Source organism: Myotis daubentonii, chromosome 1, assembly GCF_963259705.1.
Source record: "Myotis daubentonii chromosome 1, mMyoDau2.1, whole genome shotgun sequence".
Lineage (NCBI taxonomy): Eukaryota > Metazoa > Chordata > Mammalia > Chiroptera > Vespertilionidae > Myotis > Myotis daubentonii.
This window is the reverse complement of record NC_081840.1, coordinates 151864919-151878319: the sequence shown is the minus strand read 5'-3', so window position 1 is coordinate 151878319 and position 13401 is coordinate 151864919. Positions and strand designations below refer to the sequence as shown.

The 13401-nt window shown below is 44.9% G+C and overlaps 1 protein-coding gene and 1 pseudogene across 4 annotated transcripts in view; one reads left to right on the top strand and one right to left on the bottom strand.

Annotated features, from left to right (window-relative positions):
* DIP2C (disco interacting protein 2 homolog C) overlaps positions 1 to 13401 on the top strand; it is a 376691-nt gene that overhangs the window by 86687 nt on the left and 276603 nt on the right. The window lies entirely within an intron of this gene.
* LOC132215020 (nucleophosmin-like) lies at positions 6743 to 7499 on the bottom strand (annotated as a pseudogene).

Here is a 13401-nt window from a genome sequence, read left to right as displayed (position 1 = left end):
CCACCCCCCAGCACATGCCCTCACCCCATAGTGTCTGTGCCCATTGGTTATACTTAAATGCATGCATACAAGACCTTTGGTTGAATTGCACCTTCAAAGTATTTATCGTTTAGTTAGTGTTAGTCCAACTCTCTTAATCTGAGGATAGTTTATGTTATAATTTTGATTCGGCGGTTTTCAGTAGTTCTTTAGGCATTTGATTCTGTTGTCACATTGTTGGAGTTTGCTTTGGAAACTCACTCGAAATGTGCTGCTTCCCCCCTAAATGTGTCCGGTGTCACGGGCGCATTTGCCCGGGAGCCGTTACGGCGTTTCTCTGCTTTAGGACTGTGCTGCTCACACCTCCTCCCAAGAAGCGTAGTATCATATAGAGCATTACTAGTTTGCTTTTGCTTCCAGATGGAATTATTTTTCCCCCCACAAAGAGAATTTACTAAAGTAAGTAGTAAATGATACTCTGCTCAGGATAGAACATGGATCAATAGACAGAAGAGAGAGTCCAGAAATAGGTCCACATAAATACGGCCATTGATTGTTGACGAGGCGAAAAGCAATTCAGTGGAAAATGGATAGTTTTTTCAACAAACAGCGCTGGAAGGATTGTGCGTCCATGTGCAAAAAAGGAAAACCGCCTTGTACGAAAGTTAACTCTCACTGGGTCGTATATTAAGTGTAAAATGTAAAACTTTTAAACTTTTAAACAATTAAAACTATTAAACAATTCAGAGGAAAACGTAGGAGAAACTCTTCTGGACATGAAGTTAGGCAAACTGTTCTTAGATATGACACCTCGATTCATAAAAGAAAAGAATAAGTGGAGTTCATCTAAATTAAAAACGTCTGCTTTGCAAGAGGCACTGTTAAGGAAAATGCAGATACAAAATACACCCTGGGAAAAATAACTATGAACCACATCTCCTAGGAAAGAGTTGTATCCGGAATCTATCATTGTATCAAGTGATCGATTGATTGATCCATTGATTCTGGAATATCTATCAATTCTGGATTATCTGTCTATCTATCTATCTATCTATCTATCTATCTATCTATCTATCTATCTATCTATCCATCCATCCCCAAAATCCAATACTAAGGAAACAACCTAATTTAAAAGTGGGTAAAATATTTGAACATATACTTTATTGAAAAGGGTATAAAGATGGCAAATAAGTACATGAAATATTCAACATGACCAGTCCTCCTGAAATGCAAGTTACAATCATGATGAGATGCTTTTAACATCGATTAGAATGGCTGACATAAAAAACACCGACGATACCACGTGCTGGCGAGGATGGGAGCAACTGGAACTCTCATTCATCACTGGTGGGAAATCAGAAACCAGCAGCCACTCTGGGAATCGGCTTGGCAGTTTCTTAAAGTCAACACACACTTAGCGTTTGACTCAGCAGTCGGGCTCTTGGTATTAGCTCTGGAGAAGTGAGAGCTGCTGATGTTCAACAGAATTCTGTACTCAACGTTTGCAGCAGCTCTAGTCAAAGTTGCCCGAAACAGGTGAATAAATGAGCAAATGGTGGTACACCCATACCATGGAATATTGCTCAGCAGTAAAAACAAACGAATTACTGATATTCACGGCCGCTTAGATGCTCCTCAAAGGCATTATGCTAAGTAAAAGAAGCCAGTCTCAAACACGACATTACATAACATTCCACTTACGGGACATTCTGGAAACGACAGAACCTTAGGGATGGAGGATAGACCAGTGGTCGCGGGAGGCATCTCTACTCTCTATAGCTTAGCTTTTTTAGATTATACATATAAGTGGGAATATAAAATATTTGCCTTTCTCTGTCTGACGTATTTAATGTAGTATAATATCTTCAAGGTTGGTCCATCTTTGTTGTCACAAGTGACAGGGTTTCTTTCTTTTTCGTGGCTGCATAATATTTGTGTGTGTGTGTGTGTGTGTGTGTGTGTGTGTGTGTGTGTCTCGATGGACTGAGGAGTCGGATCTGGCCCTTGGAATCCAGGTCTTCTTTTTAAGGGGACACACACACACACACACACACACACACACACACACACACACACCCCGTAGCAGGTAAATTGTGCTGGGATCCTGTTTCGGCAGCTGTAGTTTCCGATTCCTCCTGTTTAGCGAGAGAGAGAAATCAGAGTGGATGGAGATGAGCCGTCCTGTGATTATCCTGTGAGCAAGAGGAGACATTTCTGTCCCGGCTTCTCCCTTGGTGGCAGCGGGTGTCGCTGCCGGTGGGGCAGGCGAGCTCACCAACCGTCCTCCTTTGGGAAGCACCACGAGTTCCATTGGCTGGGCCGTGTTGCTGGGTGTGGGTGAGGACAGCCTGGGGCCTTACTTCTCCTGTGCCCAGGCTGGAGGCTGGGTGGCATCTGTCCTCCCGCCTCCGTACATGTTAACAGCCGCTTGGGGACGGGGACGGCTGCCAGGGAAGCGTTCGGCCCAGACCGCCTCCGGCCACGTGGAGACTTTGGCCATTGACTGGCCTGGCAGTTACGGAAACGGCCTTTCTGTGGGGCACCCTCTCCCACCAGAGGCTGCCTGCTTTTAAGGCTTGGAAATGTCACTTAACTCGTCTTCAATTTAAAGTGTGTTATGAAATTTTAATGTTTAAATTGATGGCTGTGTTTTATGACCTTTATTTGATTTCCTTCCCGATTGATTTTTCCTTTTCCCATTCGAGAGGCAGCATTTTAAGGGAGAGAGCGGGATGCGGGCCCATTCTGAGGCTCCTCGCTGAATTTCGCACGGGGAGACCAGCAGGGAGCCGGCATGGGGCCTGTGAGGCTGTGGTGTGTGTGACAGGGACACCCTGCCCTGGGGCCCTCGGTGCTGTCTCTCCCTCCTCTTCCCCGGGGAGCTGGACGTGAGGAATGACTGGTCTGCTCAGCCCCTCCCCCGAGGTCAGTGCCCAGTGGGCATGTCTTTCTGGTTCCAAGGTGGCCGGGCATGTCGTCACTGACCTTGTGTTCCCAGACCCAGGAGTGTTGGGGGCAGGCAGTGTCGTGAAGGGCCTTCCAGATGGAGGTCAGTCATGAGCTGATTTAGGTGGAGATAGACTAGGGGAGCATTGTTTTTTTTTGTTTGTTTTGTTTTTATCTTTTATTGATTTTAGAGAGGAAGGGAGAGGCAGAGAGAGATGGAAACATCAATGATGAGAGAATCATTGAGTGGCTGCCTCTTGCACGCCCCTCACTGGGGATGGAGCCCGCAACCTGGGCCTGTGCCCTGACTGGAAATTGAACCGTGACCTCCTAGTTCATGGGTTGACATTCAACCACTGAGCCACACCAGTTGGGCAAGGGGAGTGGTTTTTGTGTGTTGTGGTGTGTGATCTGGGATGTGTACATAAGAAGGTGTGCATATGTAAAGTGTGGCCTGGGAGGTGTATATACGAGGGTGTGCACGTGTGCTGTGTGGTCTGGGGTGTGTACATATGTGGGCATGTTCATGTGTGAGGCGTGCGTGCATGCATGTGTGTGCAGGAGCCCCCCAGGTATCTTTCTGAAACACACGTGACTGCCCATGATGGCACCTTGGCACCTTGTTGTCCGCAGGGCCAGGTGACAGCTTTCGTCCCTCACTCAGCCTGCCCCTGCCATCCTGGCTTCTTGATGGTTTGAGGTCTTCTCGATTTTGAAAAAATCTAGAATCAGAGCTCCCAGCCATATCTGCAGACCTGCAGGCTGGAATAAGACCTGTCTGTGTCCTACGGAGAGACTCACAAAGAGCCAGGCCCGTGGAGGCAGCAGTTGCTGGTGCCCGGCTGTCTCACAGGATGGCCACTGGATGGCTACTCCCCAGGCGGCTCCTCTCTGACCAGCAGTGATGTGTGCCTAGCGGGCTGGTCCGTGGATGCTGAGCTCCAGGCGGGTCATCTCCCCTATCCCCATTTTCCATCTCTGGGAAGGCTCCGAGACACAGAGCCCAGGAAGGGCCTCCACCAGCTTCCTGTTGGTGCACACGCTCTTGTCCCCACACACGCGGGCAGCCGTGTCGGTGGCCCAGGCCACTTTCCTCCCTGGAGCCTGGGGAGGAAAGCAGGTTGAGAGGTGCTGGAGTCTGAAGCCAGGGCAGAAGGGTTTCTTCCCTGACCTGCTGTTTTCCTGAACATCCTTTTATATTCTAGTCCTGACTTTTTTTTAATAAGGGAAATCAGGAATTGAGTTTTTCTTCAAGGAAACATGTCCTTTTATACTTGTCTGTTTGCCCTCTGAGGCTTCTGCAAGCCCTCAGGCCGCACAGCCGGCTCCTCCGGCCGGATTTGGTGGACAGTGAAGGGGCACCGTGTGGGCTTTGCCGTCCACTCTGAGCCCGCAGTTTATGGGGAGCGGGCTACTGTGGCAAGAGGTCGGGGAAGTGCCCAATAGCACAGAGTAGTACGTTTGTTTATTTTCACAAAATCAGTGGGAAACTTACACACAGACCTGTGTTTTGTATTTAGGAGGGGCACCTGTTTTGTGTTGTGAAGAGAGAACCCGTCCCTGAATAGAGTTCCGGACTCATCTCCCTAGAAACGGTGTGGCTGAGCCAGGGTCAGGGTGCAGGAAGTGATGGGGAATCCGTCCACCGATTTCCTCAAACACATGCCCAGTGGAGACCTTCCTGATGAGCACACACATTTCCAAAGGGCGCGTGAAACGGTGGTTGCTGTTGTTTTAAAGGCTATCATAAGCTTCCTGTTGCTTTAGGAGAGAGTTGCCTGTGGAGGAGGGTGAGGTTCATGCACTTTTCCCTTTTCCTGTCTGAATATTAGGTTTGTTGTTGTTGTTGCTGATAGTTACATGGGTGTGTGGTGAAAAGGAGGAATTAAAAGCCGCGTCCAGGGGCAGCTAGTGCATGGAGCGGGCCACTGCTGCTCTGCTTATGCTCTTCAGCAGCGGTTCTCAACCTGTGGGTTGCGACCCTTTGGGGGTCGAACGACCCTTTCACAGGGGTCGCCTAAGACCATCGGAAAACACATATAGAATTACATATTGTTTTTGTGATTAATCACTATGCTTTAATTATGTTCAATTTGTAACAATGAAAATACATCCTGCAAATCAGATATTTACATTACGATTCATAACAGTAGCAAAATTACAGTTATGAAGTAGCAACGAAAATAATTTTATGGTTGGGGTCACCACAACATGAGGAATTGTATTAAAGGGTCGCAGCATTAGGAAGGTTGAGAACCACTGCTCTTCAGCGTCACCCAGGCAGAGGCTGGCGGTTTGACAAGGTCACAAATGAGGACAGCAACCAATCCAGGGCCTGTGCTCTGGCTGCCGTGTCTTACTTTATGGGTCATATGAGGAAGTTACACGTGTTCTCTGGAAGGAGCATCTGGCTGCGGCCATCAACACGGGCCCTTGAGATTTCCGTTTTTGGTCCATGACAACATTGTCAGTGATTTTTTAATTCTATTTGGGTGATAAATAGGATGGAATTTGGCTTTTTAACCTTCTTGTTGTGCATGTAGTATGTTTCTGCATTAGATGCTTCTCTATGAATTACAAGCATGATGACAATAGTAATAGAAACTCCTTCCATTAATTGAGAAGTAAGCATTTGCATACCTTTAACCCTGAGAGAAAACAGTGGAGTAGGCAGTGCCGTCCCCATATGACTCTCGCGGAAGGTGAGGCTTAGAGAGAGATGAACAAGTGTGTCCAGGACCAGGCCGCCCCGCTGAGGGGGCGCGGGCCTTCCAGCCTGTGTCGGCTTGCTGCCTGCAGCGCAGCCTCCCCTTCCAGCTGTTCCTTTTCGAACCGCTTACAGCACGGTGTATATACTGAAGCCTGAGGATGCAAAACTCGCTAGGGGGTTTGCTGTTTAAAAGAATCCTAGTGTAAACGTTTGGTAATGAGCCCATGTGTAGAATAATGGTCTTTTATCGTCTGTGCAGGTCCTAAGCAATCATTCATCCCACCCAAACGTTTCCTGAGTCTATTCCCAGATGGATAACCTGTAAGTACTACGGAGAGCGAGGGCTGCCACGCCCTGTGTGCTGTTAGTGGCATGCCACGCAAGCGACCGTGCCGACGCAGACGCTGTGGAAAGCAAGCTGCCTCGCTTGCTATCCAAGCTAATGCTTGTGCTTACATTCCAGAGGAGTGATTTGATCACTTGTAATAAAAATATGAGAGCACTCATTGTATTTTAAAAAAAGTATTAAATAATTTCCTGAAGTTCCCTCCTTTCTCTGAAGTTAAAGTCTCACACATCGTTCATGGAAGGACATGGTTTTTTCTTGCCCACCTCTCCACGGTCACATAAACAACTACCCTTCCCTAAACCGCAGTGAACAGTCTGCCGATGTTAACGACGTGTAATAAAATAGGCATTCTCTCTATATTGTGGAAGATGTCTTTATGATAAAAATGAGAGACTAATTACTGGCCAGGAAAGTGTGCAGATTTTCAAGTCTCTTGGTATAAACACTGACTTTCTCCCCAGACCATGAGGTGCATACATTTGTACTCCGCGCCTCGGGCTCCACGTGTTCCTAACGAATCCGTGTGGCCCCTTGTGTCATCGCTGGGTGTGTGAACAGCCTCCACAAGGGTGTGAAAGGTTTGTGGAGAAAGGGTTTGCTCTGCACACACTTGGTTTTTCAGGGGTAAAGGATACACTGTTCATACAATGGCACTTTTTCTTCTTTTATTTTCTGGTTCTAAAATTTTATTTTTCCAATGGACTTGACTCATCACTGCACAAGGAAAGGAAATCTACTGAAACCACCCAGAACCTTTTCTCTACTTGCTTGCATTTTTGCTTAAATGTCTTCTACAGAACGAGGTCCTTCCCATGTCTTAGGAGATTGTTTTTTTTTTTTTGAAGGATTCTTGGCCTTTTGGTCTTGGTGTTGATGGTTTTGAGTCTTCAACATTCTAGTTCGATTTTTGTGCATTTTTGGCTGGAGTATGTCTTATGGATTTCTTTACGGGAGCTTTTCCTTCAGCTTCCTCATCATCTTCCTCACCATCTTCATCTTTATCATCGTCATCATCCTTGTCCTCCTCATTATCTTCGTCAGCAAGGTTTCCCTTCTTCTGTGGAGCCTGGCTACCGCCTGCAGGGGCAGAACGCTTCCCAGACACACTCAGGAGTGTCTCACCCTCCTCCTCCTCATCTTCTGACTCCACTTCTTCCTCCACAGCTACTAAGCGCTGCCCACTGCTCTGCCCAGGCCCTGAACCGCACGCCAACCCTAAGACCACAGGTGGTGTGCTTTCAAAGCCGCCAAGGGAAACTGTTGCTGTACAGACGTTTTCAGAGCTGCCAGTGTTCCTTTAACTGGGCTGCTTTCCTCATTCATTGCCTCTGCTTCAGCAATGTGCAGTTCATCCTTTGCACCAGCCTCTAAACTGACTGTTTGTGAAGACAATTGGTGCTCATTTTCATCACTATCCACGTTCAAGTGATCATCTTTGTCGGCCTTTAGTTCACACCCGAAAAGGTCGTTCTGGGGCCTCAGAGGGCTCATGCCCACGTCCATAGAATCTTCCATGGGGGGTGGGGGTGGGGGTAGCGCGCACTTAGGTGAGAGGGAAGGCGGACGGAGATAAAGGGCTTCTGTGCTGCGGTATGGACGCGGAGGACGGAACCGCACCAGCAGCAATGGCACTTCTTCCAACACGTACATGGCAGCGTACCTTCGGAGGAAATGCCATGCATTGCTGTGTGTGTCATGTTTGTGGGGGTAAAAGTGGTCACACCGACAGTTTCGTAAATCACAAGCTCTAATACATCTACAGGCTGCCTGTGGTGATGTCTGTGAGAATATGATGATGACTGATAAAACATTGTGCGTGCCTTTTTAAAAATATGTGGCAAAACGATCTTAAATCCGTATTGTTTTGTTTACAAAGAAAAGCCATACTTTTTCTGAAGATGGCAGCTGTGATGTACATGAGAAGTGTTCTTATCTGGAAATGGAAACTTGCTTTCATTGCTTTGCAGCTACATTGTAGGAGCTCCTATATACTATGATTTCTTCTTCTTTCTACGGAAGTTGTGAGCACCTAAAAAGGCTTTTCTCAGAGCTCTTCTGTGTCATTACAGTGTTTGGCTCCATTTTATTCAACACAAGAACAGGTGAAACGTGTGTCCTAGTCAGTGAGTCTAAGGGCAGACGCGTTCATGGCCAGGTGGACTGAAGACTCCGTTTGGAAACACTGTTCTTCCTGATATAAATTCTGTACCTGTTGGTTTGCCCCCATCCCAAGTCACCAGGTTTCCTTCTGTGTCTGTAGCGATTGAACTGTGGGTTTTTACAAAGAGGATTGTCTGTTTTTGTTTGCATGGGAGCAGTTCCAAAGAGAGTTACCGGGACAGGGAGCTCTTCCTCAGATTTCCTCCTGGGATGCCGGCTCGGCTCGGGGTGCTGGGCTGGGATTTGTTGGCTGGTTTCTATCTCCTCAGAAAATCAAGTCTGCACTCCCCCCGCTCCACCCCCCAGGTTCTCAGGTAACCAGGGGCACTCTAATAACCAAGTGCCTGTTACACACAATAAATACCTAGGATGCTATGAGATGTTGGGCTTAGGCTGCACTTGGAGAAGATGAATTAGAGAGGATTGCATAGGGCAGGGGGCAGGTTGAGGGCTTCTGAAGACAGGTTCCATCTCTCCTGCAGTGGGGGGAGGGGGTTGGGGGAGGGCTGGGGGCAGACCTGACCCAGAGCTCAGTACCACAGCCTCAGCCACTGCTCACTGCGCACAGCCTGTCTACATGGCCTCACTGTTGGTTCACTTCCTCCCTCCCGGTGTTCATTCCATTCACAGCTTCAAATAAAGAACAGAGGAGGCCGCTACTTAAATGATATAGTTTAATTAACTTTATTGAAAAGACATTAAAATTGTTTTGTGTGATTCTTCCAGATAGCTGTATTTTCATTGTACATGTTGGTATTTATACCATATGTGTATATTCTGTTGTTTTTTCCCCCAATGGGTATCTAAGTATTGCAATTAAAAAATCTTTTTTAAAAATCTGAAAGTACATTTTCGAAATACAGCTTTGATTAACAGTTCATGAACAGTTTTCCTTGGGTAAGTTTCCTTGTTTTTTTTTGTATTCCCAGAATCTAGTTTTTATTTATTTGGAGAAGAGTTCATGCCTTTATTTTTTTTCTACAATGGCCACTGTTTTAGTGACTATTGTATTGATAGTATACTGTTGACATATAGCAGTCTCTCATTTAGAAAGTTGTGCTTTCATTTTTTTAAAAAAATATAAACCCATGGCTAGTTATCTCTTGATTAGCTTATTTCAATAAAAGAAAAAGCATGAGTAGAGAGGCACAAATATTGTATCAGAAAGGTCATACTTGGCGAGTGGCCGGGTGGCAGGCACATTCCGTAGTGGCATTGGGTTGTGTCTCTTCCCGGGACGTTTGTCTGTTTCTCCAGGAAGTTAAGAATAATGTGACTCAAGAAGTTCATTAGTTACTTTGTTAAATAAGAGGCCTAGTCTCAAAGCCAAAACATGAGGACAAGTTTCTTTTCTGATTTTTCGAAAGAACACTGACCTCATTGCTGATCAGCCTGCATGCACATCCTGCAGGAGGAAAGAGCTGAACTTCTGTCAAGCCAGACCTGCAAGGAGCGGGCTGCGCCGTTTTCACTGTGTTGGTGCCACTAGCTGTATTCATCGGAATTCATTTTTAAAAATCCCGTCTGAGTTCTAGTTTGAAAAAAAATTCATGGAGAACTAGCAGCAGGTCTAAGGTGTGTTAAAGGTTGGCCCTTTCAGGGTCTCGATGTATGTACACTATTGTATGTACATTGTACATAAGTTTGTATTTGTAACACATGTGTACATTGTTTGTATATACACTATATATACATTATATGTGTGTAACTGTGCTTATATATGTGTTTACACTGTATATGTGCATAGCTATTATATATGTACTAGAGGCCCAGTGCACGAAATTCGTGCACAGGTAGGGTTCCTAGTGGCTGTCGGCTGCCTGCCGCCGCCACCGGCCAGGGCCTCCCTTCCCCGCCATGTTCCATGCCACCCTCTGGTGGTCAGCGCACACCTAACTCCCAGTCGGTCGAACTCCTGCCCGTGGGGACAATTTGCACATTAGCCTTTTATTATATAGGAGTAGAAGTTCCTGCCCTGGGGGGGGGGCGGGGATCCCTCAGCCTGGCCTGGGCCCTCTTGCAGTTGTACATCCCTCTTGCAATCGAGGACCCCTCACTCCTTACCACATGCCTGCTTGCTGCTCCTTACTGCTCAGCTCACTGCTCCTCAGTGCTGCTGCGGAGGAGGTAGAAGCTCCCGCCACCATTGCTGCGCTCACCAGCCATGAGCCCAGCTTCTGGGTGAGCGGCGCTCCCCCTGTGGGATCACACTGACCACCAGGGGACAGCTCCTGTGTCGAGTGTCTGCCCCCTGGTGGTCAGTGAGCATCAAAGCGACTGGTCGTTCTGGTCATTCCACCGTAATGGTCGCTTAGGCTTTTATTATATAGATGGAGACGATACTTATCTACACTACAGGTATATATATAACATATGTATATATGCTATATGTATGCATATGATATGCATATGCACTACATGAATATATGTATGTACACTATATGTATATATGAACTACATGTGTGTATATGTGTATGACACTATGTATGTGCATGCACTATGAATGCATATATGTGTGGGCACTGTTTATACACTATAGATGTATGCATACTAGACATATACACTATATGAATTATGTGTGTATGTCATGTGGTACCAGGAATAGGGCTCTAGCAGCCTCTAGTGCAGTACCATCTGTCTTGCATGAACAGAGACTAGGGTGAAAATGGTTGTTCTTTGCTATGTAATACATGAACTTTGGCAAGTTGTTGCACCTTTCTGGCATTGTGTGCGTTCATTCAATCATCATAATTGCTCTAAGAAGTCGGTTTTTCTCTAGATGAAAACACTGAAATTTAATAGTGACTGGGTGACTTGTATAAGCAAAAGAAACTTTACAGTATATTAGCATCATATCAACTATTTTGTTTTCCTTTACTTATCACAACCGTGTTTTTTTTTTACTACCACTTAACTAAATAAATGGGAAGTTGCCACCAATCAGGAAATATCCATCTTCCTACTGTTTAACTTTATTCATAGAGTACTGCTTCATCACTATGTAGCAGAATCCTTCTAACGTTGCCAGTACAAACAGTTCAAGATAACACAGCATCCTCTATGTCAAAATTGAAAATGATTCATAAGTTCTATTATGGAAGGATAAGACAGACATCTAGGACGGAAGAAGAATAGAGAGTGTTTACGTAAACAGGGAAAATAAGAACTTTGTGCACTTCTCCAAATTTGGGAATTGAGGGTAGGATGACTCAATTTTGAGAGTATTTGTCTGTAGTTTTGGATTTTTAAATAAGTGCTTTGAGTTTGCCATTTATTTGGGAATTTCACTTTTGATGGACCGCTGCTAGAATAGTCTGTTTTGTTGTTTTGTTTTTCAGGACAAAAGGGCAGGCTGTCTCAAAGGTAGATTTCAGGTTCTACTTTAAGAGAAACAAGTTGCTTGCAATCTTTTAAAAGATACTTTTTTAGTTCTTTCCTCTTCAACAGTTAAAAAAAAGTCTTCCTGCTTAGTCTCAGCCAAGTTCACTGTGTTATTTTACCATGAATTTATCATGTTTTTAGACTTCTATCAGTCATGGTTATGTAATTTTCACATAAGGAAATCTTGTACCAGTTAGAGTTAAGTTCCTTGAAGGCCGAAAGTTATTTTATATTTTTCACAAGCTACTGGGCTAGTGATAGGGCTGCCAACCCTTCATCTGGCCATTCATGCATTGGAAAGATATCATGGAGTCCTTCCTATGTGCCAGGAAGGGTGTTAGCTGCTTAGGTACAAAGATGAATCCACAGTTAGTTTGGGAAGCTCTTGCCACAATCAGGGGAGGGAGCACATTGACGACTTAGTGTGGCAATGTGTAAAAACCACGTATAGACTGTTATGGGGACATAGAAAATGGGATTGATTTGAAATTTACTGTTGCCTTTATTAATTCCTGCTTACAATCCTGATGCCTTTTTTTTTCTTTAAAAAAAGTCATTGCTAATCACTGGTGAATTGATGATAAACTATATTTATGTCTTTTAAATCGTGATTTCTTCATTCAGCTGGAGGCCATTCCCTTGTTAAGTGCCAGTAATATGTCAAAAGATGGGTCCATTTTACTGTGTCAGAGGATTAATAAAAAATACCACAGGGTGCATCCATACTGGATTTTGTTCATTCATGAAGTGTAAGGTTTTTATCTTCTGCTGATAGGCACACTCAAGGTGCAGGTGTGATTAGTTCAAATTTAAACCTTTTCTTTTTTTTAATCCTCACCTGAGGATATGTTTCTATTGATTTTTTTTAGAGAGAGAGGAAGGGGAGGGGGGTGGGGAGAGAGAGAGAAACATCGATGTGAGAAAGAAACATTGATTGGTTGCCTCCCATATGGGCCCTGACCAGGGATTGAACTCCAAAACCTTTTGGTCTATGGGACGATGCTGCAACCAACTGATCCCCCTGGCCAGGGCCAATTTTAAGCATTTTGAGCAATGTCAGAAATACAAAGATCATAATAAATGAAAATATATGTATACCCCAGTTAGTGAATTAAATACCTTAAATGGAATGTGGTGGTCAGTCTCTATTCGTGACATTCTAGTCAAAACTGTTTGTTATTATTTAGTCTCAATATAAGTATTTAGTTTTGCTCAACTGGGGAGGAAAGAGTGAACTGAAATGAACATCTGTCCAGTAGTTACTGGGGTCTGCATTGTGCTGGGTAGTTTTCATGCCAGCTTATTTAATTCTCATGCAACCTTGTGAAGGAGGCTTGTTATTGAAGAAACTGTGGATGAAAAAACTGAGGTTAGAGAGGGTAGGGATTTGTGGACAGTCACAGCCAAACCCATCCTTAACATTGCTTTACAACACACAAACAATTGTCAAAAGACAATTATGATGAAATACAGTTAATACTAAAGTGTGACTTATTCTGTGGTGAATCAGCATTTACTTTACAGCACAGCTGTGACTAACGACCGTAATCTATAATAATAAAAACGTCATATGCAAATTAGACTGGACAGCCAAATAGTGGAACGACTGTCCAGACAACCTTCTGGACGAAGCCAGGGCTGCGAGGGCCGACCGAGCCCTTTGCACAAATTTTGTGCACCGGGCCTCTAGTTATGAATAAAAGCTACCTTCTTTGTGTTGTGTATGGAAGTGTCAGAAGGGAGTCCATTCACAGACACTTATGGGCTGTAACGAGGTGCTGGCACATTTGGAATAGAATAGCACAATTGGGTGGGATCTTTGCCAACTGACGTGTATAGTAATTTTTAAAATCTCCATTAATTTTGTATTCGAAAA